Source organism: Filicampus tigris, chromosome 21 (genome assembly GCF_054856515.1).
Source record: "Filicampus tigris isolate MCC_2025a chromosome 21, RoL_Ftig_1.0, whole genome shotgun sequence".
Lineage (NCBI taxonomy): Eukaryota > Metazoa > Chordata > Actinopteri > Syngnathiformes > Syngnathidae > Filicampus > Filicampus tigris.
Genome location: NC_141237.1, coordinates 5,872,501 through 5,899,225, shown reverse-complemented (window position 1 = coordinate 5,899,225; position 26,725 = coordinate 5,872,501). Strand labels below are relative to the sequence as shown.

At 40.0% G+C, this 26,725-nt stretch overlaps 2 long non-coding RNA genes across 5 annotated transcripts in view; both read right to left on the bottom strand.

Annotated features, from left to right (window-relative positions):
- The window catches only part of LOC147127341 (uncharacterized), a 125,217-nt gene extending 105,603 nt beyond the window's left edge, over positions 1-19,614 (bottom strand). For all 3 annotated transcript variants that reach the window (XR_015084361.1, XR_015084359.1, XR_015084360.1), the window contains exons 1-3: positions 19,508-19,614; positions 19,184-19,279; positions 17,725-17,821 (exon numbers count right to left, since the gene is read on the bottom strand). This is a non-coding gene — a long non-coding RNA (uncharacterized LOC147127341). The remainder of the gene's footprint in view (positions 1-17,724; positions 17,822-19,183; positions 19,280-19,507) is intronic.
- Positions 19,615-22,482: 2,868 nt separating this feature from the next.
- LOC147127340 (uncharacterized) overlaps positions 22,483-26,725 on the bottom strand; it is a 90,057-nt gene continuing 85,814 nt past the window's right edge. Inside the window, exons 4-5 of one of the 2 annotated variants that reach the window (XR_015084363.1) lie at positions 26,050-26,162; positions 22,483-22,733 (exon numbers count right to left, since the gene is read on the bottom strand). This is a non-coding gene — a long non-coding RNA (uncharacterized LOC147127340). The remainder of the gene's footprint in view (positions 22,734-26,049; positions 26,163-26,725) is intronic. The other variant, XR_015084362.1, reaches the window with a different exon arrangement.

Genomic DNA, 26,725 nt, shown 5'->3' with positions numbered 1-26,725 from the left:
ACTGTTTAGATGTGGACTGATGAGCTCCACTAGTGCAATTGTAGTTCAGTTTACCTTGGGGAAAAGAGAGTACAGTGTATACATGCATGTGTGCACATGAAAGTTGCACACATGAGGAATGTTAAGCTTGGAAGAATACTAGAAGGGAGGGCACAGGTGGGTCAACATATAGAAAAAGGTTTGAGGTTTACGTTTGTTTACCGCTGCGATGAATGATCCTTCATAATACGATCTGTTTGGATAGAGACAATCTAATTTCTTGAATATCTAGCATATGACTTGCCCACCCAGAAACTAAACATCTGAACGCCACATCGCTTATGGTTACGCTTATGGTTTTACAAATGAGGCTACACTGACTCGCCTCCCACAATGAGGCCAATATCAGGAACTACCAGCCCAAACACACAAGCTTCTTCTTCACCTCTGCTGAAGGCAAAATGTTTGAGTAGCTGCTATTTAATAGGGTGGGTGAGGCAGGAGGATCAGGTCAACTCTCTTCCTCAAAGAGCCCTTTGTGGTCATCACTTCCCTTGGAATAGTTGCATCCAGCCCCTCTGAAAGGTGACATTGATTGCAGAAAAAAATGCATACCTCCCCAAACTAACAGATTCTCGCAGAATTCTTATTATCAAACAGTAAAAGAAGAAGGTAAAAAAAAAAAAGCTTGTCAAGTCATAGTTATTTCTTAAGTTGTAGTGGGCGTGTGTTTGTAATGAGATGATTGCATGCTGAGATCATTTTCTTCAGTGAATTCTGGGAATATCAATCTGGAGACAATGTTTTCGTAGTCAAGGTTTAGAGGGCTGCAAGCTCAACTGTTGAGTATTCAAATACTGTACAAGTACTTGGACTCATACTCTGAATAAGGTAGTAGCGGTGGATATCTAATTTGCAACTTGTTGATTCCAGACAAACTGACAGAGTAAAGCTATGGGAAAGACATCAAATGTAGGGCAGGGTCGCACGACTGTCAATCTTGCACATTTTGAAAAGTGGGTTTATACTGAGTAATTGCAAGACAGATGTCTGTGGAAAAATACGGAAAGTATCATGTGTCTACTTGGCATTAGACAGCTTGAAACATCTACAGTACATATCAGCCTTGTTTTCAACACTTTAGCCAAATCAAAATTTGAAAGAGCTTCTATTGCCCCACATGCTGAGCAACAAGGCAGTGTAATTGCAAATCGCTACCATTTAAAACTTTCATGTTGAAGTGGCTGTAAGTGAAGTACCAGACGGTAACTATAACTTTAGTTTTCTTAGTCTAGCATAAGAGAAAACTAATAACTAATAACTAAAAAATATTGATTTTTTAGTGATGGAAATAAAATTTGTGGGGTACCGTGTGATACAGTGGATGTCATGTAAAAGCGATGTGCTTATTGTAACTGTCCCATAAGCCTCAAGAAGCCTGCGATAAAACACAATCACAGTCCACAATATCAATTATAGTTGAGCTTACGCTTTGGGATGGTCTGCACACTCCTTTTTTTAACAAGCCAAACTGCTTACCATCAGTAAACTAGGTGAAAGTACTACTTATTCAAATTACACAGCAGCTTTGTAAGTAATCAGCTACTCCACCCACTTAGACAGATATTGATTTACGAAGATGGCAAAATGAAGGATGGATGGATGGGAGATGGAAAGTTGGCCAAAACCACAGAACCTCTGTTTAGAGCGAGCAGAGAAAAATACAAGTTACACTGCATGCTTTTAAGAGCTATTTTGGGATACTTTCAATGATCCTTCAGTATGTTTTGTCTGGTTCCCGTGCCTGCTGATGAAAGAATTGGTGTGTTTGGCATTCTGGTCAAAGGGTCTTTGTGTGGATAATAGAAATAGGAATAGAGAATTCAAAAGCCCAAGAGTTGGTTCAGACATTTTGGACCAGTGTATTCTAAAAAGAGATTCTAACACTATGATATGAACAATGTCAGAAATGCATGGCAGAAGACAACTTAGTTTAGGGTTTGACATTTTTGACAATCTCATTCCATGATACTATTATATGTAACTGGAACTTAACTGTATCAAAGTGAGACAATGTTAACACCTAAAGACAAATACGTAAATCGCTTATGTCCAATTAAATTGAAGTGTTTTGGGCTGTTTTATGGGAAGCTAGCGGAGAACTCAAATCTGAAGCTTGACCGGAATGAATGCTGTTTGCCGGTAAACCGATGCTTGAATAAAACGATGATTGATTTGAATCGCAGCACTGGCAGACAATGCCATTGAAAAACCTGGGGCTCTCACCATAACTGTAAGAAAGTGACAGCAAGAAAATGATGGTAAAGACCAGTGGGGTCTTTTCAACATTCTGAAAAAGGGGAATTGCAAAAATCTGGATATTTTTCCAGCTGACCTGTGTTTAGTTCATCCTTTGAGCAATGACGGTACAGGTACAAATGAACTTTTTAAATGCTCCCTAGTCCAATGATTATTCAAGTGAACTTTACAACAACAAATATCCCAACTTAGATGTGGCAAACAAGCTACAGTCCGTGCATGGTTCACTCAAAAACAGATGTCAATACTTAAGCCACGTAGCTCCATTGCAGTTGAGCAGTTGCCGCAGCGCAGCCTAAAATCCAGTATTCCTGGATTGGGTTCTGTCTCAGTAGTTATTTATTCATTGCTGCATTATAATTTTAGGTTCTGCTTCTTTGGCTCCTGATTGCACTTCTTCCACAAGTCACTCCAATTCTGAAGAAGAATTGCCCAGAAGGGTGGATGTTATTTTTATTTTTTTTTGTTGAACCCTTTGCCCTCTGAGGATTTCACAGAAACATAAGGGCAGTGGCAGATGAGCGATCTGTTAACCACAAAAGCCATCTTGACAAAACCAGCAATGATCCATCGTAATCCTCCTTAATGGCACTCTGGCTCCAACATAAAAGACGTGGCAAGTGTGGCATTATTCTGTTGGATACTTTTGCTAAAGAAAGTCATCCAAGCTGGACATTGTGGTCTGTGGCACGATGCTGAGCTGGTCTTGCTTCACATGGGACATCTCACCACCGACCTGCTTTATTTTTACTTTGACAGGTTGTCGTGAAAGGATGATTTATGATCATAGTCAATGGCTATATAATGCTCAAGAAACGTATTTCCAGAGCCCCAAGGCAGGGATGTCAAACTCCGGTCCTCGGGGGCCGCCCTCCTGCATGTCTTCGAGGTTTCCTCCTGCAACACACCTGAGTCAAACGATCGGGATCGGTATCAGGCCCCTACAGAACTTGGTGATGAGCTGATCATTTGAAACAGGTGTGTTGCAGCAGGGAGAGATGGAAAACAGGCAGGATAGCGGCCCTCGGAGACCGGAAATCGACACCTGTGGTATAAGGTATATAGCTCGTGCAATAATCAATCCTAAACATACAACCTTTCAGCACTATGTATCCCCAACTTTTATTATACAGTATGTAAAGTACCTAAAGGGAGGAGCTTAGCATGCTACTTTACATGGTTGAATGAGAATTCTGAGCAATTTGGAATTGAATCGAAAGAACACAAAATGCAAATTTAAAAAGAAAATACATAGTGGATTGCACTTATTTGACATGTTCTTTTTTGTAATGTCATGTCTCATAACTGGTCAAATTATTTTTGATTGATTTTGTGTGATATTATTGGATGGCTTTTAGTCAGTTTGAAGAATATTTGAATTCACAAAGGCTGGCTGTACTTTCACACAGCCCACCTACCAAATGTGAAATCATTCACAGGTATTATTTTTAAATGACAGTGGAATGGATATTTCCTTTGTGTGAGATTGCAATAACTTCTTCATATCGCGAAATCACTCCGCTGGGTATTTCAGCGAAGTTTGAGATGGCAGGAGACACACTTCAATTTTTATACAGTACACTGTAGACAAGATGCTACACTGTGTAATAACCAGGTTGGTTGTTTCCAGTCCCTACCGGGACCATATTTTGTCTTGGAAGGTCAAGTTGTGAACGCAAGTGCCGAGCACAGTACAAAAGTTAAGTGCTGGTCATTATGGAGCACCAAGGACCACCCCCACACTCTCCCTCACTTCCTCCGTCAACACACACTTAATAACAGAGGTTAGCTACCAAAAACGAGAGCGAGGAATCCCAAAGCCCTCTCAGGCAACACAACCTCCCAAGAATGCAAAACTCGAGACTGGTTTGCAACTCAAACATTCTCCCACTCTCTGCTCGCTCAAGCATCTTCTTCCTGAAGCTATACCACCCATGATTCACACAGACAAAAGAAACATTTCTATTAAAAATACATATTTGTTTGTAACAGCCTTTGCACTTATTTACATGGCAACGTTTCTCAATAACTTTAATTTATTGCCAGAAAGCTGAGCTGCCGTCACGCATATGGTTCCACTTTTGGAACTATGGCTTGATTTGCTCAAAACTTTGTTAACGGAAACCTTTTTAACTGATACCCAAGTATCTGTATATATGTATATAAATACTCAATATTAAGCCACATAAACCCAAAAATCTGATAAAAAAAAAAAAAAAGAAAAAAAATACAAGTGACAGCCCATTTATTTGAACACTGAATAATAACGCTTGAGGCCACAAAGTTCAATGATAATTTCACAACAAAGTGTTAATCTTGTGGCATTTTCATGGTAATGAGACAAAATATCACCAGTTAGAAATATGCTGCAAGTCTTACAAGAGACTAATTTGATTTAGTCATGAGGCTGAAATAACTGAGGTCAGTTTGTGGTTCGTGTGTGTTTGCCTACATGCACATTCACACGCAACTTCCACTAATTTTCACATGCAACAGCTGAATGTTACACGTGCACATGTAACCACCAACTATGTACAATTGATTACATCGACCAAACTCTGTATATCACTGTTGAATCTACCTAAACACTATTTTGTAAACCATCACCTAAGGCATATTCACCTTTTTTTTGTGTTTACATTGATAATGAAGGGAGAAAGCGACTGTCGGAAGATACACCGCATATGTTGCACCAGAAGTCACACCTCACGTTTCAACTGATTTTCTTCAAACTTTCCAGGAATTATTTTGTTAGATTAAAAAGAAAAAAAACAATTCACTGTCACGTTGTTTTACTATTTTGTATACCAAAAAAAAAAAAAAAAAAATCTAGGTTGAACTGGATATGGACTCATGATAACCGGGTAACGCAATCTTGCATACAACATATCCAAACGACATTTAACTATCAAACGAGTTATAAAGGAATGAAACAGTGAAGCCATCATGCACAAATGTGTCTACTTTCTATTATGTTTCAAGTTACATATAGCAGGGGTCAAATCAATCAACCTAAAATAATTTATTGGCCAGTGACTAGAAATGGAGTGGTGCATTCCTTAAGACCCACATCTAGATCATTAAGGGGGAAATAATTTTTCAAGCGTTTTCCCAAATAGAAATAGTGAATGTCTTAACTACATTGGCCAAGCTTCCAAATGTGGGCTAATAGAAAAAGAAGGCATGAACATAATGAGTCACGGTAGTCTGGGCAGGGCTGACATCATTTCCTGTCAGCCACAGTAGGTCTGGAATGTAACCCAACACCTACCCCCACCCTCCACTTACTCACAAACAGTCACAAGCTCAAACACAATTCTTGATGGGGATTTGAAAATAGTATTAAAAAAGTCAGCCAAAAGGTTCATCAACAGAGGTTTTGTCAGTGAAATTTGTTGTCTGGTACTCCAGGTACTTCAAGCAGCAGAAAACAACAGCAAGCCAAATAACCCTTCAGGATGATTTTCTTGACTGCTTGTTACAGAAATATAATTTCTGTAATTCAGCCTTGTCAAATTGCAGGGTAATGCCCTCCTTTGGTCCCACAAAAACAGGCACTGAATGTTTTTCCTCCATTATGTCCCAGTGTGGATGGAACATTAAGCTTAATGCCAAAATGGTGATGTTACAACTGTGAAGTGATGAAGTACTGTTGCCATCCCACAGAGATAGAATGGAGAACAGAATACAAGACCGAAATGACAAAGTGATATAGATCATCCACATGTACTCACGCATGCACTGCATAGCGTGATTCACTAGTTCACGACCAATCAAGACAGAGGTCTCTCCAGGTGGTTGGAAAGTATGTGCGAACCTATAATGTAGTCATCGCGTCTATCTCTGCAGGCTGTCTGCAGCATGGGATCGACATCTGGTCAGTGAAGAACAGCGGTGGATGGCAGCCAATCAATTCAACAATCCCTTAGTTCTCTATGGATTGCATATTATGGAAATCCAGGAAAATCATTTAGACATTGTGGCATCAGTCAAAATGATTGCTTAACCTAAAGAAGCCATAAATGTATTTTTTATACCACTTGCCCTTATTAGGGTTGTGGCTAAACTGGATCATTTTATTTGAAATAAAATAGATATTATCAGCGAAGTAGTAAGTCAATAAAATACTGTATAGATATACTTTGATAAATATATTTTACATATTTTTTTAACCAATTTGGCTCATCTGTCCCTTTTAAGAAATAAATATGAACCTTGAGAACAAAAGTTAGCGCACCCCTGACTTTGCCAATTCACAGTCACTGAGGAGCGGACGTATGGCAAACCACAAACTACAGCATAGGCTGGTCGGCAGACAATCACAGGGCACAGAGACAAATATTCCCACTTGCCACTGAATCGAAAGTTTTTCCTCACTCTGTCTTTTTACACCTTATTTTAGTACATCTAACGAGACTGGAAAATGTATAACAGCTGATCACAGAATACAGAGAAAACTAACTAAAACAAGTCTACTAGTCTAACAGTTTAAGCTTATCGTCCAGATCTCAACCTCCAACTTGGCAGAAAAACAAATATCAACCACGTGATCAAAAGCAACCAATATATCATAATCTAGGGCCCCTATTGGGCCAAAATTGTGTCCCTGTTGCCATCTCATCATCTGCACCCTTCAACCCCAAAAAGTCAACACAGCTGTCCAAACTAAATGAAGAAAAGAATCAAGACAGCGCTAATGATGTGTTTGCTTATAAACACCTGGTGCCAGCATTAATGGGAATTTTTGTATGTGTGTGTGTGTAAACAGCAGAATTAATTGGGGTCAATCCTAGTTCAACAAATTTCCCTTCAAACAAACGCCACAGCCATCTAATTTTGCCTGTGCATGTTAAAAACCCACACATTAAAACATGGTGTAAAAAAGGCTTTGGTAAAGACTGTTTGAATCAAAAAGTCTAATTAGCATGTGCTCCGTCGAGGTTGTCTTCAAAACTTGGTGTGAAGTTATGGTCAACACATAACAACAAAGCACAATTCCATATGAAAATGAAATGCTAGATCGATGAGATGCGAGGGACTGGGCATCTTGCAGCAGGTATGCCCTCTTGCGTCCAATTGAGGTCCTGCCTCAAGTTTCTTTGGATCAGATGTTCTCATACCGAGGTCCCTGAACTCCCAGTGGTCTGCAAGCTGTGACTACAGGGTCCGCAAAATCATTGGCAATAAGTTGTGCCGCATCATTAAAAATCAAAACAAAAACATTGAAGCCCAGCAAACCAATAATCAATCAATCAATTACTCAACCCCTTCCTTAGCTTTAGGCCAATTAAAAGTTCTAATATGATTGTGACATATCAAATGTCATGGGTTAGAATACCTTTTTTTTTTTTTTTTTTTTAGCTTTCTCACTGTTTTATGTAGAGTTGTACAGGTTTAGAGGCACATATATAGGCTGTCCCCCAGGCTCATTTTCTTGTCATACGGGGGGAAAAAAATAAAAGGATTCCGCTTGTGTAGTCTGTACAATGCTCATTGTAGTTGAATTGGCATTAGGTTTAGGAGGGGGGGTCCTTGGAGAAAGTTCTCCCATGCAAGGGGTCCCTGAGCCCACAACGTTTAAGATCCTGTGCTTTCAATAATTCAGCTTCACCACACTGCCGAAAGCATTTTGAAACAAACACTCAGGTGTACTTAATTGCTCAAAACAAGCAGTCATTCACAATGTTTAATCCTATATAAATGGAGCACCGATGCCTCAGCATATCACAAGGAGGCGCCAATGAGCTGCAAATGGCTCTTCCACTCCCAGGCCCCTGTGACTGCCACAAATAACTGAGCACCTAATTGACGATGTGGTTTTAAGTTTCTGCTCCATTCACCCAGGGCAAACTGGGTCATAATGTATAAACATCATTTAATAATAATGCCACTTTATTAGTGCAACACCCAAGCAATCTCTTTCATCAGCTGAGTACGAGAATGCCAGTGGGGACTTGAAAGCACAATGGGCTGGGGTGTCATGGGGAGATGAGGGGGAGTTGGGAACGGCGGAGCCAGAGAGGAGCAAACAGCACACGGTTAATGTGGCTGCTTGGTGGATTTCTGCCCCTTCAGTGAATCTGTGATCAAAACTGAGCTTCAACTGTAGAGTAAAATGTTTTCATGAAGAACCAGTTGGGACTCACTGATGTCTCAGAGAAAAAGCATAGATGGAAGGATTACAGCTTTTGCTTTGAGTTTCCTTAGATGCAAACTATCTTCAGAGTCCAGATTGTTGTTGAGTTTCAAATAGGCATCACACTTTCCTTTAAAAAGATACAGAATATAGGCTCGGAGCGGGCAAGTTGGATAAATAATTACATACCGGTATCATTCAGAAATTATAGACAGCACGTGAGTAAAAAGATAAACCGTCTTGAAGGGGGCTTTCCAACTTTACGTTTGCATCCAGGGAGCTGTGATGGATGTCCGCAGAAACCATGATGTGACGCCAAGCGTTGTCTGTGGCGTAATAGGTTGTGAGGGATTCTTCTCAAGGTGGTTTCCAAATTGCTCAGAGATGAGGACACTTATCTACCAACAGTGTGGTCCTGAGAGGAAGCTTCTGGTGGCAAAGGGATAGAATTGGCTCTTCGCTGCTCTTCGGGTCTGATTTATGGTGGCACCACAGGCACTTTGCTGCCATGTTATTTTAGCAGCTTGCGAATGCTGCACACTGACTCATATGGACACCGAAGATGTTATATGCAAATGGGAAAACAGGAGAAGAAACTACATCCATATACTAGAATGGCACCAAGTCCTTTATATCAGTACAAATTATACTAACTTTTGTTGCCATGTTAACAAGCTGGACAACAAAAGTTAGTATAATTTGAATGCGAGCAAAGGTTTAGTCTGACTCGCAGACGGGCGGCCGTTTAAACTTATAGGCGGACAGCCCTATTGATGGGTACTATTTTTTCCACCCGGAAAAAAAGGCGACTGACGGACGACAGAAGGGTACCCATGCTGCAGACGGGTGACGAATAATGGACGCTTATTTTTTTGTAAAATGTGCAGCTGTGGTGGTGTGTCATAGGGTTTTTAATATATGCACCTTGGCTCAATAAAATGTTTGAAAATGCTGCTCTGCACCACCATTTACAATAGAAAAGGTATTCTTGCACTCAAAGGCATCAGAACATCTGGCTTTCTGTGCAAAGGTTGTCTTCAAAATGTTTGTATATGCATATTAAATCTTGCTTCAGTTAACTGGAATGAATGTCTTTTCAGTCGTTCAACAAAGAACTGAGGACATTTTGCTGGTAGTATGATGTTTCAGAATTTTGGCCTTCCTGAACACAATTTTTGAATAGAAATAACCCAGTTGAGAAAATAAAAACATTCACTTTTCCTTTCTCTATTTTTGACTAAGTCTGCTTATTACCACCAGAAGAACATAATTTCAAAGATCTCCTGTCCAATCAAGACCAAGAAAAGCTTGTTCATGTGTTCATTTTCTGTAGATTGGAAAACCAACATGTTTTTTACAAATCCAACATCTGAAACGGGTGCAGAATACTGCTGGCTTGAGTTCTCACTGGTAGCAAGAAACAGGACCACATGGCACCTCTCTTACCTATAGAGTCTGGTAGTATTGCTCCACAAAGCTTCGGAAGTAAACATTCAAAATGTATTAATTTCAAAGAGATTTGCCTTTTCTGTGAATGCTGTTCTACAAATGAAAATGCATTTGCTTTGGCTTGCCTTACCTAAGTCCTAGATACAGTCCATGTATGGGAAGGACAGTTGAATTTTAATTTCAGGAATTTCGTCACCCGGTTGTGTGCACAGTGCCAAACCGAAATTCTACCATCACAGGCCAAATATTTACAGCTGTGCATGTACTGCGATTTCAAAGTTTCTGCTTCTAAGTCATACCTTAAGAATTAATCAGACGCAAAGCTCTGACATATTTGAGTTGTAACATACTGTAGCAATCTTCACTTCTTGGGGTTAATTAACCCTTCTATCATCCGGTAATGTGAAGAATACATTGGTGTCAGCAGAGCAACAGATATCAAAATGAAATGTAGAAGATGGATGCTAGATTGAGACATGCCACTTCTTGCATGCGCTAAGACGGACTCACCCTATCTTCTAAATCCTTATAACATGCTTCCTGTGTGATTTTCCTGTGGTGGATCCAAAAAAATAAGCAATAACAGACAAACATCGATCTGTAGCCATCCCTGCATAAGCCCCATTGTCAGCGCTGGCTGCAGGAGTAATTCATGCCAAAGGAAGCAACAACAACAGTACAATAAGATATGGAGAAGATGACAAGTAGCAACATAGTCACACATTTTCTAGAGCTATCAACATGAATAAATGCCAATTACAGTATAACAGTATTATTGGGAGATCGGAGAATATGGCTAATTTCAAACCTGTGCTCACCTCGGAAACACTGAGGCATTCAATTTCATCTGTTTGGCTGTGAATGAAGACGACATTGCGTTCAGTCTAGACCGTGTAGCTTAGCTAGCCTAAGAGTTTGAGCATGAAAATAATTTCTGCTATTGACACAATGATGGAAAATAGACCCTTAACTTATTTATTAATGGTTAATGAAGTCTGCAAGGCCAACGCAAGTGGCCTTAATGGCTGTATTCAATGAGAAAAGTGAATGGTATGACCGCCATTTTCTTTATGAATGTGATTCTTTATCATAGATTTTACAGAGAAGCATGGCCAGTTGTAATTGACTAATGCAGAGGAATTTAGAAGACATTTTTTTACTATTCAGTGTGGTTGAAGTTTGTACTGAATCATACTGTGATTGCAACGAGGTTGACTGTCTTTTAGGGAGGGAAGCGAGTCTCAGTCAAACAGGACTTTGAGGTTGGGGGTTTGGATGCATGTTTGATTATATCCAAGAGTATTTTACTTCGTATGTTTCTAACAGATGGCAGGAAGAGATGAATCATGCACTGAACATCCTTAATGCACTGTCACTCGTCATACCAACATGACAGCCCAGAATGCATTCTTTACAAACAGACTCTTGGGGGACCCTGATGACTGTGACACTGATGGACTAATTTGCAAGGACACAACATAAACCGCTAAGTAAAAGATGTATGGTTAAAATATTTGTATGGATCACTCCAAGAATAGCAGAAAAATGTAATGGCTGATCCATTTAATAAAAAATACTGTGCAGAGTACAGGCTTTCGCTGGGAGTGATTACATGGGAAATGTCAGTACTTGTAATCATTTCCCCCCCATTGTTGAAGAAATGTCAATCTCACAGTCTTTTAAGTACTGTGGGAAGCAGCATTGCATCTTGACAAAAACGTAGGTCTTGATAATGTGGCTTGCAAAGTTGCTATACAACAATATAATGAAGGATGCATTCCATTATATTACTATTTATATTGTTAAATAGACTGATGTTAGATTATTACACCTCAAGATCTGCATTGATGACGGGGTGAACTGTAAGGCCATATTTCCTGATGAATCGTACAATGTTCATTTGTGAAATAATTAAAATAACTAATTGTAATTTCTGCTGCACATGATTGATCATTGGTGATATGTGTAGTTTTGTCAAAGCTCACAAGGTTTTTAAAGTGGAATTGACGAATAAGGGGACAAAAACTCAAATTTGCACATCTATCGATTGTAGTCTATCATGACCCCTACTTTAAGGCAGTAGCGTAGTTATAATTACAGCAACAAATTGTATTAAAAAGACTTCTAGGCCGGTGAAAAATATTAAGTATAGCACTAACTGAGCATGCCCTCTTGTGCAACATGACGACCTACATATTCTCAAACCATTGTGCAAACAATTTCATTGCATGTTGTATGTAACTTCGGAACATTGAACGCAGTCCTCACCAAAGAGCCCGTATAATAAATTCATTTTAGTGCTGCACAGAGTAGTTTGGCCCAGTAGACTTGCCGTATCACTTCACCTGCAGATTAGGTTGCCAAAAGCATGCCTGTCTCATAAAAAAATAAATAAAACATTGGTCAACACAGTTTTGTTGTGGAGGTACTACACTATTGGACACAATCTGTTATTCCTTGTTTGATCATCTTTTCATGTGGACTGAAAAGTGTTCCAGCGATGTTCTGCTGACCTATTTGTTGACATTTGAGGCAGAGTGGCACACTTGACCAGCAGGGACGAACTTTGTTTTGCCTTCCTCACATTGGTGGACTCATAATGTGCATGGGATGCAACCAGTGTTTTATTGCTTTTGCGATATGTCAGTATTGTTGTGTGTGTGGTCCAATATGGCAGAGCCCTACTTATTGGCTTGATAGGCAAATATTAATAATAGAATGATCGTATGGCAAATAATTCTGCAATTCCCACTCTGAGGCTTTTTCATAGATGTGCTTTTTTGCATGTGTGTATTTTTTTTCTCAGGAGATCTACGGTGTTCAACAACGCAGAGATTATCTGGTTCATTATTCTTTTTGTCATGAAGATTGGGTTTTGGTTTTATGCCGTTGAGAATCTTGATGTATTTGGGACGCGCACAGTGGGAGGAATGTTGTTTACGAAAGTAACAACGCAGCCACTCTCTGAGGTATGCAACCACTTTACATTACAAAAGAGGGAATCTGCGACAGGGAAAAGGAATTATTCACCTGATATTTTCTATTCGGTCAGACAATCCAACATCCTGGGTTGTTCATAATCCCTGCCTCTGTATGTGAAATGATACTTAACACAGAGCTGACTTAAGCAGAGGTGGATGGCTCTCCAAGCCCCACCAATCAACATTCCACCCAAAAGGTGCAAGAAAAAGGCATACCAATTAGGAAGTCATTATTTCTCCTATTCACAGCAAAGAAAAGACAGGGCATGAGGTTCTTTTTTTTTGGTAGCCAATCAGAAAGAACACATTTGTAATTTGGTCGAATTTACCATACGATCCATTGGCTCTTACACCTTTGTGCATTTCACAAGCAGACAATCTCCCCAAAGCATGACTCGCTGTTGTGAATGAAATGAAACCAATAACCTCAAACGCAGCCTCAGGCACAACTGTTATTGCTTCTTAAATAATGTAAGATAATCAGCGAAGCAGGCATTTGCGTTGCAGAAGACGTTAAATCAACAAATGAAAGCGTTCCTCTAAAGAAAAAAAAAAGTATACCTTTTAAAGACAATTAGGAAACAAAAGTAGTTTGTTTTTTTAAATTGATGCAACCCATACAATTGAATGTATTCAAACTATGCTTCAATGATTCAATGAGACTACAGTTAAGTGCACAAATGTATTTTTAAACAAACTTCCAATATAAAATCTATATATCTATATATATATATATATATATATATATATATATATATATATATATATATATATATATCTATCTTCAGGCACATGCCCTGAATAGTAAAGCCCTTTTATTTTCATTCTCATCAAAGTCCTTTTTTGAAAAGAGTGCAAAAAAAAACAATGAATTGAAGGAAATGCTTGCTGTGGAGTACAGTCAAATCGATAATAGAACACTTGAATAATCCGTGAAAAAAATTACAAAAATGTAATTACAATATAAATACATTATATTTATAATTATTAAAATACTTAACATCATACTCACTGGGAGTTGCCGATTGATAAATGTATTGCTACATACGTGTTTTGCTGTAACACGTTTTGCTCTGACCAACCAAACCAGGGGAGAAAAATGCTGACGCTGTCGTGGGCGAGCCAGCTGACCCTGTCAGGTGATTTTTAACTCGGAGTGCTTAAAGTAATAGTCCCATTGCCACTATAGCAGACATTACGTTGGCAATAACTACTAATCTCAAATCTGATTGGACAACAAAATTGAAAATCCACCTCCACATATTGGGCACACTGCAATTTCATGGACCAGATATAATTTTGGTCGTAGATATGGGTCAGTCCCATAAAAGAGGCAGCTCTTTGCTCAAGTGGGAGTGCATTCCACAATTTGGGAGGAAGCGACTGCAGACCAAAAAAAAAGTGACGTGGGCAGACATGCCTATCCAAATAAAGACTAGTGGCAGCATCCTGAACTATTTGGAGAGGGTCTAATGCAGTTTTGTTGAAACACGTAGTCAGAATAGTCAAGATGAGATGGAACGCATACAGTGCATGGTACTTTTTGTAAGTTTTATAATGGTCTTACATTCTCTCCAATGGACTCAATAGGTATGATTGGCCAACTGATTGACACTGCTTTGCAGTCTACCAGTGACTGTTTAAGAGCAGCTAATCACTGCTTATGTGGAGCTTTGCAGCAATCAGTTTCCATGCAACTGATCTGACTTGGACCTGCAACGTGATTATTGTTCATGTCACAGTGTTCATTCTAATTGCTGTGCTGGAGATACACAAACACATACAGAACTTTGGACGAGACGATTCAAAGGTTTTGCTTGTCAAATATGTTATTTCTCAAGCAGAATTTTTATCCACGTCTGTATCAGGCTTGATTTTATTTGAGCCCTAAACCAGATTGATCTAACAAGCAGATACAAAAGGACCACTTGCCCATTTTGTATTTCAAAACTGTAAGAATTCCAAGGCCATAACTGCTCTCAAAAAGAAACAAAAATGCAGTGAATTCCCAGTTCATTGAGTGCACTAGTCACTACTCACACATTTGGAAATGAAGGCGTTATCTAATGAATTCATGTATTAATCGTGGCTGGCTGCAAATGTTCTTGTGCGCCACCGTTGAAAAAGGTCAGATTGCTCTTTTCCAGTTAGACATTGCATACTAATTATTGAAACAATGCATAGATGATGTCAATGAGTCTTGAATTCTATGTTTCTGTCGCTCAACAGTTCCACATCACTTGGTTCAAATTATGCAGAAGGCTATGTGCGTGTTAGTGAAATGGGATGGCAGTGATGGCTAAATCCATTTCAGCTGATTCATGAATAGAGAGGAACCTCCAAAATTGAATGCAATCCGGTCCGGGATGCAGTTCAGCCTCCAATTTTTAAAAATAGGAACACAGTTTCCTATTCAATCAATTATATATGGAATGAAACCATATTTACAACACTAGTAATTATACAAACAATGTTTAAAGACCAAGTCAACCCAAACATATTTTTTTTCAAGAATATTTTCCATGCAAGCCCACCAGTTGAAACAATGCATTCTGATAAATATCACGTTTGTGGAATAAAGAGTTAATCGTTTTTAGCCATCTCTGGGGGTGGCCATTTCATCACTTCTGTCGCCTGAAAAAGACATCACAACTGCTCAGGTAACGACCAATCACGGCTGACCTGTTATCCAAAGCTGAGCCGTGATTGGTCGTTACCTGAGCCCTGAGTAGTTGCCATGTCATTTTCAGTCAACAGAAATGACAAACTGGCCGACCCCTGAGATGGCTAAAAACGGGTGGATTAACTCTTATTCCACAAACGCAATATTTATCAGAATGCCTTGTTTCAACTAGTGGACTTGCTGGGAACATATTCTTGAAAAAAAATATGTTTGGGTTGATTTCCGCTTTAAAGTAACATTTTTACACTATTATTGATCATACAAGTATTATGCAGAAATTAATAGGGTCGAAGCCTTCAAATCTGGCCTTCGTTTCTATGGAGACGGGCCATGAACAAAGGCTAACTTAGATTACATTTTCATAGCCTTTATCGCTCTGCTATTCTACTACGCCAGCCCCTTGCAACTGGTAGAGGCAATATATTCTATAATTCTTCATCTTTGAGGTATTTCGACAAAAGTAGACATATGTTTTAATTTGTGAAATGTCTTCATAAGTATGGCTTACTTTGCGGAGTTTAAAAAAGAAGTTGTCCTGTGATAAAAACGGGCTAAATGTAACACAGTGTGTTTGGACAATTAAAAACAAGGAGACATTCATTAGCGACGACATAGTCGCCGTATGTATGGAGCATCAAAACTGGATGCCAGGTCAGTGCATGGGCACTGAGAGCAGAAGGACTCCTGTCAGGAAACTCATCAAGCAACCACTCTGGCGCACTAACAGATGGCCACTCTGGTAGAACGGGACAGCGGGGTCAACATTATTTGCATGTCAAATCACACCCCTACACTCGCCGTCCTCCACCGCTGAGACAAGTGGTATGTATTATCCGTTTTGAAGATACAGTACCCCCCACCTCCCCCAAAAAAAGACAGCGGTATCCGAGGTGACTGAGTATTTCCAACTATTAGTCAGTGGTGCCCAAGGGTGAGAGCTCAGTACTGACATTTTCAATTTGGCTAACAATAAATGTGACAAGGGATTTGGACTGGAGGGTCACAAGTTTAAGACTTTCTAGTGGCCAATATATTATTAGTAGTGCATTTTTAACTGCTTATATGTAGGCTATGTATTGATACGTGCATAGTTTCTCCAACATACAATGTCGCTGACTATTAGTGATCGGCCGTTATTTTTTTAGGACCGATGCCGATTATTAATTGTCAAGGAGGCCAAAAACAGATATTTGAAGGCTTTCGTATGAGGAAAAAGGAAAAAATAGGCGTCATTTTTTTAAGAATAAAAACTCTGCTCTTGACTGTCTAAATGACTTTAATCACGTTTATTTTCAACAGCTATTGTGATTTGCGATATGTTAAAGGTTTTAGGATCTTAGAAAATGGACAATTGTTTTAAAATTCTAAAAAAAAGTTTAGGGAGCTCCCAGGCTCAGCAGAAAGTCTTAGTTAAATGAAACCGAACTATTAAATATCTCCTTAAAGTTTACTACAGTAATAGTTTTCCAAAAATGCAATATACTGTAGATGGTGCAGTGGTGAGTTCGATTTTGACGGGTTTTTTTTTTTTTTTTTTTTTTTGTATCTTTGTCAGTCATGAATTGAAACAGGTTGAAGTGACTTAGGCTTGTGGCGCAACCTGGTTTCAAGGCTGGCTTAATCGCAAAACAGCATTTTGAAGTAAAACTACAGCTGCTTTATTATTATTATAACGCATATGAAAAATGACTACACATTGAATGAATACATCCTAATGAAGTTCCTTAGTCTCTTTTAATGATTAAACATTACAATCAAAATAGAGGATGGTGGATAAAATGCTATGTAATGATTGACACCCCCAATTTCAAATTTTCTAGCATAGACACAGAGTCTGAATAATGCTCGATAAATTCCAGCCATACTGAATTATTTCTGTCCCTGGCTCCAATTTTACCAGCCAATATTTTGCCGCCATAAAAACTTTAATAGAACAATCATTTGTACTGACAAATTTGCTATAGGTAATAAATCTTCCCGTGAGAAGATGTTCTAAGAATAAAAATGCTGCTTGATGCTTCTGTGAACGCTCCTGAAAAATATAATTTCACTCGCATCGCTTTTTTTTTTTCATGACTGTGCGTAACCATGATAAAAGACGCACCCGGATCAACGCCTCGCTTTGAGGCTGACTTTTCCTATACCGCTACGGACAATGAGGTTTTTAATGAACTCACTTTTGCTTTCTCTCGCTTCCATAGGATGAAAAGGCGACCGCCCTTTCCTGGTTTCCCTCCACTGCTCGTCACCTGTGGTACGCTGCTTGATGGCCACCTTAAATCACAGAAGTCAAATGCAATTTATCCTCATGCTTTTGTGGTTCCTTTCAGCACTTTGATATTGTGTTTATATTTTTGCACTACATTTAATTCCTTGAAAACTGTTTGGACTAAAAGACATTTTGAATGGTATTTTTATTTGGCCACTTGGTATTTGTTTTACTTTATTTGAACAGTTTCAATATAAAATGTTAATAAATCGAGAAAAGATAAAAACTGTTGCCGTTGCCGCCCCGTTGTGTTGTATAATCACTCCTCATTTTTGCAAGAAAAAATAGAAAGACAGCTCTTATGTTCCAGGGCATTGCGATTGCTGTTTCTTGTTTACTGTCAGCATACTGTAAGGTAATTGTTTCATTTTATGATGTCCTCTGTCAACCAATCTGAACTATTCTGCTTAATGGAAAACATAGCTCAAGTGCCACTATACAAACTAAAGTTTCAAGTGTGCGTCTTGCTACTGTTTGTGCACTCTGACTAGATATATTCTGTTAAATCCAACTTGAAAAGATGAGAGCAAGGGTGAGCATCTTAAATATATGGCGTGTTGAAAGGAGAGAAAAATATCAGTGCGCTTTAGAAGCAGCTACATGGCTCAAAAAAATAAAACTCATCTCAAGAGCTACAGTACATCTTAATGAGATGAAATGCTGAGATGGAGTGTGCATTATGGATGGAGTGAAAGAGATCAGATTGATTTTGGATCCAAACATTAGCTTGTCTCATTTTATTTTTTTGTTTTTTTGGGGGAGGGGGCGGGGGAGGATGGGGGGACGCCCTTGAAGCTGTCTCTCGCTTGATAATTCACTCTGGTATGAGAGTATGAGAGGAGAGATTCAAAAGAAAAGTGTTCTCTATTAAAAGAAAAGTGTTCTCTATTGAGATTTCAAAAGGTAAGTGATGTCAGCGCGTCAGAGCCAATATAGCTAAAGGGCTAAGTGCTCAGGCTAGAGCCTTGGATCAAACATGTCATTCAAGGCTCGCTTTAGTAAACTCCAGTCCGCACTCCAGTCCAAAAAAAATAGGAAGCTGCACAACACCGGAAGCTGCGGTATCCTTATTTTAAAGGGACTTTAAAAAGTTATTCCAACCAATGCCCACCCTAAAGGTCTATATTAACCTGTTGATTGAACATCGATGCAGACTACTTTTCCAAGTGCATAGTGGGTTATTTTGAGTGCTCTACATGTATCCTCCCTGGAAATTCTGAAAGCCCTACAAAATGACTTAACCCATTAATGCACTAAGAAGGGAGTAGTGAGCACATGCTGACACGGCCTAGGTGTATAACCAAATGAGAGCCACATCAAATAATTGTTCCTGCAATTGATTCAACAGAAGGGAGTTTTTTTCTTACCTCCACCCCTCAGTGCTTGCTCATGCGAGGTTCAGTCGTGCTTCTGGGCCTGCTCCATTTTGCACCGTGAGACAACTTGTGTTGTGAATTCGTGCCCTAAAGATAAATTGAATTGAAATTGATTAACCCTGAGAATCAGGTGACTTTCCATTGTGGCCATGAAGACTAAATGCCATGAAAAACACCAGTTATTCACAAAATTTCATTCAGCAATCTTCAAATGATATATGTACTGCTTCCTCACATTTACCACTAGTATTTGACAGTATTTTGTGAAGTTGACTTGTTTGGTTCGTAGAGCAGAATTTTCTTTTTTTATGTTACCTGGGTGAAGGAACTCCACTTCCTAGTTTGAGTCAAGGCAGGAAGTAGGAAGGAGGAAGCTACTGGGCCTAGGTCAACAGACCCTACCAAAAACTCTAATCTCCTAGGGGGGAGTTTTTTTCTTTACTTTTGGCTAATTTTTCAAGGAATTTTTCCCCCTTATGTTTCTGAAATGGTCTGATCAGTGGGCGTTGCCCCATTTTCCCATTGATAGTTGTTTATTATTAGTTATGTTTCATATTCTTCAGAGGTTGCAAATCCAGGTCTAGAAAGTTAAACCCCTGCCACAGTTCGGCCTTAACCACAGGTGCTTCTAATCAAGAGCTGCTGATGGTTGAGTATTTTACTTTCTGGGCTTTCGACCTCGGATATAAATGTTGTTGTACCAGTAAATTGTATGTTATATTAAATTGGATATTATTTACAATTATTTTCCAGAGTTGGTTCAAAGATACATCAATATTGTAAATTAAATGTGTTTTTAAATGTTTACTATGTCCTTATTTGCCACAGTAGTTCCCAGTTTAGGCAACACACAAACAAACAAATAAATGAATAAATAAATAAATACATAAATAAATAACACTTTCTTTTGAACTGTATACAATACATATAAAGGGGAGGTTTTTGGTAATATTTTCAAGAAATGCAATAAACACTGGTCCGGATTTGCACCTATAGCAGCATACAGTATCATGATGAATGTTTTTAAGGCATAAAACACAATCAAAAGTTGTTGTTTTTAAACATTTACAATAGGTGTGAAAAGTGAAAAGTCAAGTATGATAAATTCAATAATCCACATTTAATGAGGGATACAGGGTACTACTAATGAAGCTACAATTATACTTGGACAATAAAATATGGGACAGAGCAAAATTAGGAATGATAATATGAAATGACATTTTCAAAAACAGACTCTTACGCTATATAAAAGTGACCTGTTTTCAGTGGCAGTGATTAAAATGAGAGGAAGAAAAAACAGACACTGAATCGAAAAGGTAAGTGTAGGCCTGATCCTCAGAACTCATTCACCTACCCTCCACCCCCACAGAGCAGCGAGCAAGCAATAGACGGTTAAGGCACTTTGACATGAAATGCAGAGCAGATGGCACTCTGTGGGTGGCACCGGGCCATCTCTGATATCGGAGGCCATGCTGCGTGAGGCCGGGTACGCCTTGATTGGTGTCTGCCTGACCCGCTGCTCGCTTGATTACCAGTGTCATGTGCGGCGGGACAGCAGGCCTTCTTGTTTGTGCCCTGACAGCATGCCTGGAAAAGTCACTATCAGCGTGGATTGAGCCATGTGGTCATCACATCATTTGACAGCAATGGCGTGGCTTGACATCTCAGGCAAAGAAAAAAGGAATCATGCAGAGCGAGGGACAAGATCAATGCTAATGTGCATATTAATGTGAAAGTCACAATGAATTGCAGGATGTCAAATACTACATGGTGAGATCATCAAGGTGGGCTGGGCCAATGTCGAATACAAAGAAATGCGTTTTTTTTTTCATTTGATATTTTTTTTCATTCATTGTATGATAGATTTTTCACACAATAACCTTTGTTGATTTGGTATGCTGTTCTTTGTAATATATTGTATTTTTTTTACTGTGTATTTTTTTACAATCAGTGTTTTAGGTAAAGGAACAGTGTGAATACACACAACATGTCGTTATGCATGTTTTCAATATTTAAAACAGTTCCCAGTCTTAATAAAATGCTTTTGCCAAAATACCACAAGGACCAAGAATTATACATACAGTATTTTTCCAGCATATTTCTTGCCATGGTTTGAGGCGAATCTGTCTCACGCAGTGAGCCAGATTTACTTGGTTAATTTCACACTTGATTGATGGGCAAGCACTCCAGAGACCCAACTATTTGTGCACAAACATTAAAAAGTCGAATGTGAAGTGGTCTTCTTTTTTTTAAGTCCCCCTTCAACTAGCCTTCACGCGTGCTGCTCCTCAGCATGTCATCATTAATGGAAAATGACTGATTCCCTCACTTGATGTTGAAACATGAGCAGCCGCGGGCGTTTATGACATTTTGATCTGATCGTTGTCCTTTTGGAAATGTCCGAGAAGTGCATAAATGTTTGCTTTATGTAAGTGATCCGTCAGGCCAGCCATTACAGCTTCATGCTCATTAAAAGCAGCTCCACTGTGCCACTTCTATTCACAGGCCTTTCAGTTTGCTTCAATCGTTCTCTGACCGTTATTGATGTAGCTATTGATCCTCTTGATACCAGTAATCAATTCAATGAAGGCTTAAAAAAGAAAAAACTGTACGGGCTTTATTTTGACTGAAGGAAGTCTTTGGAGAATTATGCTTAAACAGCTATAATTGGATCTAATTGATGAGGTGAAATGAGCCACAGAAAACACGCAGGCTCGAAAGTATTTTATTTTATTATTAATTCTTCACCAGAATAGATGAAAAACCTGGTGAAACATTGTGACATGTTGTCGTCTCTCGTGTTATTCTTTAAGTGTTCAGTCCCTCAAAAGAACAAGGCCGCCTCCCCGCAAGCTTATATCTTCCCCCTCCTGGGGAAGTAGAGTTTGGAATATCGATGCGTGTCGGAAGATGATGCATTTTGTTAACACCGCGCAGCCAAAAGACAGTAAATGAAATGTGAGCCCCCAGGAAGTACAATAGATGGCCCAGTCTTGCAGATAGTTATCTTTCATTCGACTAGAATGGAATTTACTGGAGCAAACACCTCAGCAAAGGCCACACAATGATTCCTGTAGTAATCCTGACAAGGATGCAGCTAATCGATATATGTGCAGTGCTCAATTGCTTGCCGTGCGGCGAAGAGTAGTCATCTTTTCATTATTTTTGCGGGATGGTCCACTTAAATCATGTTTGTCTGTGTCAGTTGATGTTCGGCGAGCCTTGGGGGGGGGGGGGGGGAGGGGCAACAACTCAGGGTCCACCTCTGGCACACTAAACACAAACCTCATGAGGTGAATTCCATTGATGATAGACAGCGGGCGCTTTAAATGTAGGCTCCAGGCTTCCTTCGGCGCTGAGCTGTCCACAAAGTTCCTTACATCAGGGACTGTGCGACCCGGCAGCCTTCAGCTCAGAATGGCCGACACGTCACCGCTGCCCTTGCCTCTTTGCTGCCTGCTCGCCACCGCTTGCCTTTCGCTGCCACGAGCAGATGTCGGACATGCCTCCTAGCAACCGCTGCAGCTGCTTCGCAACCAGCCTGAAACACACATACGCACACACTCTCACACCTGCACTACTGTAGCACTTTATTCGCAACCACAAACATGCGTGTATCTACACGTATACTGTAAACACTTAATCCCGTCTGAAAGTTGTACAAGCATAAATAAGAGCATCTGCCGGGGTATTTGGTAAATATCCCCGTCGTCGGATCAAAAATATGAGTAGGTATTAGCCACCTCACGCTATTTGTATGCTTATCCGTCGGAACATGTCACATCTCTGCCTCCACGTTAGCGCCCAACTCACGGAAGCTCACAGTCGCTGTCGAAACGGCTCTAAACTTTACCTACACAAACGTGTACAAAGAGCGTTTTATTTGTCTTCCTGATGGTCAGGGCTGACAATCTTAAATATTTAAATATGTTCAATATTGCGAATGACAAATCATGTGCGAAGAAGCCCGTCGTCATATGCTCAGCGCACGTTTTCTTAGCAATTAGTGATCTCAAATATATTTAGGAAGGCCCGGCTATGTATAGAGCCAAGGAGACGTTCTCATCGCTTAGTTAACCAAGTGTGAAATAGCTCTGGCTAAGTTAAGGAGTGGGACAACCATTAATACTGATAAAAACGGGACGAGGTGCTCTCAAGGTGAAATGTGACTGAGCACCAAGAAAGTGATTTATGTCACCTTCGCCTGCAATCCTGGATAAAGAGCCTTCACACACCACAACGCACGCAAACACACACACACAGACACACTTGTCTTACTCGGACTTATGTATGTAACGGCACAATATTAGATCCAAATCCTGGTGCCGATCCACTTCTAATAATACCACACAGCTCAGGGCTTGATTCCTGAGCTCAGAAATTCATTTTAACATGACCCTGAGCATAATCTCTACAATCCGTCGTTTTGTCAAAGGCGCGAGATTTTGTCTCCCAAAGGCTTTGTGTTGCCAGACTTTGCTATGGTGATAAAAGTTATGACTTTACCAAGAGACTATTAACTCGTAACTCCTTATGGCATCTTGAATATTGTAAATAAGGATTTCTCATCATCAGCAACCTGGAAATACTGCTGTTCCAAGGTTGTCATAATGGAAAGGTAAGTGTATTGGTTAATGACAGTATCTCATGTCTGGAAGCCACAATAAATGCCTGCTTACGCAATGTTTCAGAATCTCCTGAAAATGGAAGAATTTGTGGCACAGCATTGCAAGTTTCAGAGGAATTGGTTGTGCCAAGCTTTGCTTGATTCTGCTACGGTACAAAAAAACAAACCGTGAGCAATACACATCGCCATTGTATTGCTACTTTGTAAACTGTAGCATCAAAAGCTTTGACAATGTCTAAGATGAAGGACAGCCCCAGTGTCTTTCTAGATGCCAAAGCTTGCTCTGAAATATGCTCCGGTTATATTTAATCCATTTCTTTCAAGTCTGGTTTGAAACATTCCTCCCTTGCGTCATTATCCTAACATGAGATATGGAGAATCTTGCACAGAGGATATGTCCAGGATTTGTCACATCCCTAATTGGGAAAATCAACGTGCCGTACATGTCCGTGGATCTGCTTTATTAGCCTAATCAGCTCTCTCGAGGCGAGACCCGCAGCATAAGGCCCTTGTCAAATTGTTAATAAGGTCCTTGGTCAAGATCAGGTCGGAGCACTGCAGCCTTCTGGTAATTTAACGGAAGGGCAGGAAGACGGCGGGGAAGAGTCAATGGAGAGGAGGTTCTGAAGCCTGGGTAGAAGCCTCAGCTGAGCTTGAAAAAGAACCTTACATTGGAAATGTACACTCAAGGCTGCATCAAAGCTCTTGGACAGCAGCTGTGCTCTAGTCTGCAGTCCAAATGAGCTGATACTCTATTCTGAGGTTTATCCTCAACATGTTGCCCCATAAATAATGAACGCCGGGTAGAAATATGCACATGCACATATAATTCCGCCTGCAAACATGAGAGGATATTGCCTCAGTGAGCGCCTGCTCATTTCAATTACACAACATGACGCTTCTTACTTACCCTCACGACTTCTGGTGGCTCAATAACATAAGTTGAAATTGCTGCAGTTGCTTACCAAGACCCCCGTAGATAGCGCTGGAACTCACGCAGCGCGTGGGGAGGGTTCCACTTAAAGTTTCCGAGGAAAAATGGAATGCGTTCATTACAAAACAGAATCACAGTCACAGATTAAAGCCGTGTAATTGAATCGCAAAGCTATAGTGTGGCAAGAAGGCGTATCAACAAAACACAATTAACCCTAGTGAGTGGGGCGAAAAGGTCTGTTGTTTAGACTCACATACATTACTCATGAAAAGTTAGGAATATTCATCTTTTTGTGAAATTTCAGGAGGAACTTTAGAGACATTACAAAACTTATAGGTGGACTTAATTAGACCTTGTCTAAACTTTTTCTAAGTGTTTGTGAGGAATGGGATGGGTGAAAATGCTTGGCAATGACCCCCCAACATGTTTACACTTATAATACTGAATACTTGGGACTGTAAAAATATCACAAACTGTGATCCCAGAACGGTTTAATAGATTTCAAATGTATCTTACAACTTTACTCTTAAAAATAAAATGTGGCCAGATGATTTGATTTAGAAAAAAATGCTCCTGCAGTGCACGTGTACGTACAGCAAAGACTCTCAGTAACTTCCACTAACAACCCAGGCTAAAGTTAGTTTCTCACGGGCAAACAAAGCTTGTCTCTCAATCAAGAATTATTCAGCAACCTGTTTCCTTGACACCAATTATAACTTCCCTATTTTGCCAGAGCTTTGGCGCCATTTAGTGGTATCACTTAAGGCAGTACAGAAAGAGCACAAAAACACAAATGAGAGATTTTTAGCAAAAAGGAATTTGAATAGGTTAAAATAAGTGAATTTCTAAATAGCAAACTGCGAGTAGAGGGGTTCACTGTAGTAAGGTTTGAGGTTCCAGGCATATTTTTCAACAAAAATCTGAGTCAAACAAATTGTATGTTTGAAGCCTTCCAGGTAGCTACTGCGAATATTCTGAAAGCTGTCACCTTCAGGTGTGTTTTAAAATGATAAAAACGAAAAAAAATAAAAACGTATGGATGAGATTAATAGTGAACAGCGGTGAAGGAGCAGCTTCACGGGGAGAGTCGAAGCAGATCGCCCGAGCAAAGCCTCAGAATGATACTTCCCAGGGCAGAAGCTTTGCTGGCTGGCTCTTGTTAAGCTGCCGCAAAGACGGCCTTCATGTCTCACTTCATGTGGCCTTCACAGGGGCACTGGTCATGATCCACTGCACTTCCAACTTCAAGAAACACACACGCAGATGGTAGATTTGCAATACTTGTCATAGGCGTACCTGCAAGTTAAGTCCGTTCTCGACGCCGGTTGGCTGACTCCAACCGACTGGGACCACGTGGGTCGATTAAATATGCAGGACAGAAACTCGGGACGGAGGAACGATGCCCAGCTCTGGTTGGGATTAGATTGAACATTGCAAGGTTACGAACTATGTGCAGTGATCTACTCAGCCCAGTGACGTTCAGCGGTTAGCCCATCAAATTCAGGTTTCGTTAGTAGTGCAGGAACGGAATGCCGTTGCAAACAGAGTATCCCCCCCCCCCATAGACGATTAAGGCAAATGTCATCAGATGACCGTCCCTCGTCCTGTCACTTTCGCCTTGGAGGAGGTCTGCGTTCTCCAAGTGTCCTTCCCGTTTGGACGCCAGCCTCACGCAAAGTGAATGAATAAATTGCCTCTCACATTAAGTGAAAGCTCACACCATGATTCGGTCGTTTAGGGGAGGAAATGTGCGTGCAGTGAAGCCAATTGGGATAATATTTCCCAATGACCCTATATTTTCTTTCCGCCGCCATAGTGTAATTTCAATTTCCCAACATCCCTCCAGGTCATCGAATGCGCCACAGGAAGGAAAACTTCATTTCCATGCTACAGTGTATATCTTTGCAGCACTGAGGCACAGCATATGCACATGGCAATCTCCTCCTAATCAATTATCTGAGCTCCAACGGCA